The 2866-nt window shown below is 48.3% G+C and overlaps 1 long non-coding RNA gene across 1 annotated transcript; it reads left to right on the top strand.

Moving 5' to 3' along the window:
- The first annotated feature begins 585 nt into the window (after positions 1-585).
- LOC116890027 lies at positions 586-2588 on the top strand. Its single transcript, XR_004386522.1, has 3 exons — positions 586-699; positions 1391-1492; positions 1911-2588. It is a non-coding gene; the product is annotated as an uncharacterized LOC116890027 (long non-coding RNA).
- The last annotated feature ends 278 nt before the right edge of the window (positions 2589-2866 follow it).

Below are 2866 nucleotides of genomic sequence, written 5' to 3'. Positions count from 1 at the left end.
AGATAACTAGTAAGGCTGTCCCACATGTCCCTAACCAAAGGCAGCAATTCCGAGCCCAGGATGAAAAGGCACTGACAGCTGTGGAATTGCATGGTGTTAAGACAGAAGAGAGAAATTGTGGTAGACAGAGGTTTCAAAAGAATGAAAAGAAAGGTTCTAGGTGCCTGCTTAAAAGAATGGAAAATGGTGCCTAGGAGAGATATTTGCACTACCATGTTCATGGTAGCAGTGAGACAGACTGACTCCATGACAGACTACAAACTGGCAGTTCAGGAGATGAAGCCTCGCCAAGAGAACTGGCCAAGTCCAGGCAAGCCCAGGCAAGTCAGTTACTGAAAAACAAAACAAAACAGGCTTCAGGCAGCCCCATCAGAAACTGCCCTACCGTCAGAAGTTGCCCCACCACCTGGCTTGAGGCAAAGACAACCCGGTTAGCAGCAGTTTGCAGACCTTCTCAGCAATAGTTTCCAGATTTCCCCATCAACAGTTTCCAGCCCCCACATGCCTAGAGATGGATCCAACAGATCGAGATAGAGGTCACCTACCCTGGGATTCCCCTAATGTGTTTTAAATTGGGTCTGCAAGCTCGCTTCAAGGTCTCTCCTCCTTTGTAGATGGTAGACCCTAGCATGCTGGACCTCTGCAGAGAAGACACTCTTTGCCCTTACATACTATGTGAGCCCGGGGCATCATTCTCCGGTGAATCATGGGTCCTTACAGAATTACAATAGGCACCAGCTGTAGCAGCCATCAGAGAATGAACGACTCAGCAAATGTAAGCTAAGTGCACATAATGTAATAGTATTCAGGCTTAAAAGCCAAGAAAGGGCAAATCTCACTTAAGCGGGGGGTGTCTACAGTAGTGGGGATGACACCGACCAATGTACGCAGGCAACCGCCAGGGCTGGGCATTGTCAGTATTTGGTGGGGGCAGAGTTTCAATGGGGAAAATGGAAAGTTCTGGTTGACAGCAAGGTGATATGCTCCTGGGTCTCGGAGCTGTGCGCTCAAATACGTGCACGCACACATGCGCGCACATCCACACAAGTGCATCCCACCACCACTATCCGCTAAGTCTTTGAAAGTTTGGTCCTGGAGGAAAAGAAGGAGGCAAACTAGAAGAGCTTTGCAGAAACAGTTAACATCTTTCAATCACTTTGTGGCGTGTTGTTGCCCTTGTTTTGTGGTGTGTCTTTGTTTCCCTTTTTATAGTAAATATGCTCGACATTTGTGATTGGTGGAAAGGGAACACAAACTGTGAAAGGGATAGCTAAGGATGAGAGGCCAGAGTTCCTCTGCCACCCCTCACCCCAGGGCCAGGGAGCCCCATCCCCTGAAGTTTGTTTCTGCTCAAAAGCCTGAAACACCTCCGTCCTTCTTCCATGCCCAGGACCTATGCTAACTCCGGGTCCGATGCTATATTCTGACCTGGAACGATTGGTTTTGCTGCTGCTGCTGCCACTGCCACCGCCGCTGACTCCTGGGGACTCAGGTGACAAACTGGAGCAGTCACTCCATAAGCAGTTTCTGGGGCAGCGTGCTGCAGAGCTCTACAAACAGCCTCACTCTGTTTTCTGATTGGCTCTTCTTACATTCCCGTTTTATTATTTTTTTTGGAGAAAACAGGGGTCTCTCATGGAAGCTTAGGGAAATGACTGAATTTTAATGGAATCTAATTGGGCCCCATGGTTATCTCAAAGAAGCTGTGGTCATAAAAGTTAATTAAGTTAGATTCATTTGCATATTCAAAACCTTTTTTTTTTTTTAAAAAAAGAGGGACTGTGTCTGGGCCTGGCGGGGATTAGGAGACACAACAGTGTCCAGGTGGCTTGGCTTGTACCTGGGGAATTAGAGCAGCAGCCTATTATCTTAATCCTCTTGCCTCAGTTTGTGTTCTCTGCCTCCTTTAGGAGGGTGCTGACCCAGGAGGTAACCTGGTAGGCCTCGCCTGTTCACTTTGAGATGTAGAACAAAGCCCTTTACAGAAAAAGATTTGGATTTGCTGTGCTAAGCCATGGAAGTAGTTTTCTAGACAAAAGGTGACTTCAGAACCTTCCATAGCGACATTTACAGCCACGGGACTGGACTGGCCAACAGTGTGAGCATTTGTGAGCATGCTTGAACGCTTCTTGGCAACAGGAGTGCAGCTTCGTTTATTATGGGTCAGAGGAAGGGAACAATAGGACGCTAAGAGGATGTCTCGTCTGCCCTGCTGCCTGGGGTAAGCCCAAAATAACCGGCTGAATTGGAACTCTGGCCTCTTTTCTCTGGCCCCTAGGGAAGCCTTTCACAACCATCCTCTATTATCCGACCCATTTTTAACAAAGTTTAGTATCATATCAGAAAGCATCCCATGTGTCAAAACTCTATCCCCACTGCTGCTGACTAACCGTTTATTCTCACGTGCATACCGAGCAAACATGGAGGAAAGTCCCTACCACCGCCACTGCCGTCACTACCACCACCACCACAGTTCACCTGAACATTTAATCTGAACTCCAGCCAGTGCCTGGGTCAGTTGATGGAGCCTGATGTCTGCCCTACCTCCGCCAGCCTCTCCTGCCTGTTAACACAAATAAAGGTTTATTATCTCCCTCCTCACCTTGTGAGAGGACCAGATTAATGTATTCCTTTCTCCGATGCCAAGTTCTTGAGGAGCAGTAAAAGCGGAAGACAGGGCAGACTCGGCCCTCTTCCACCAAGCACGGAGAGTTTTGTAAGTGCTTCCAAATGTGAGACTTACAGGCAGCACAGGTTACCGAGAAGCATCCCACCACAGGGTGGAGCACAGAAGCGCGTTCTGAATAAAGTGAAATGTCACGTGAAACCTCAAGAGATGACTGGGGACCATCAAAGTGGGAAGGGG

Source organism: Rattus rattus, chromosome 1 (genome assembly GCF_011064425.1).
Source record: "Rattus rattus isolate New Zealand chromosome 1, Rrattus_CSIRO_v1, whole genome shotgun sequence".
Taxonomy (NCBI): domain Eukaryota; kingdom Metazoa; phylum Chordata; class Mammalia; order Rodentia; family Muridae; genus Rattus; species Rattus rattus.
This window is presented reverse-complemented; position numbering and strand designations above follow the sequence as displayed.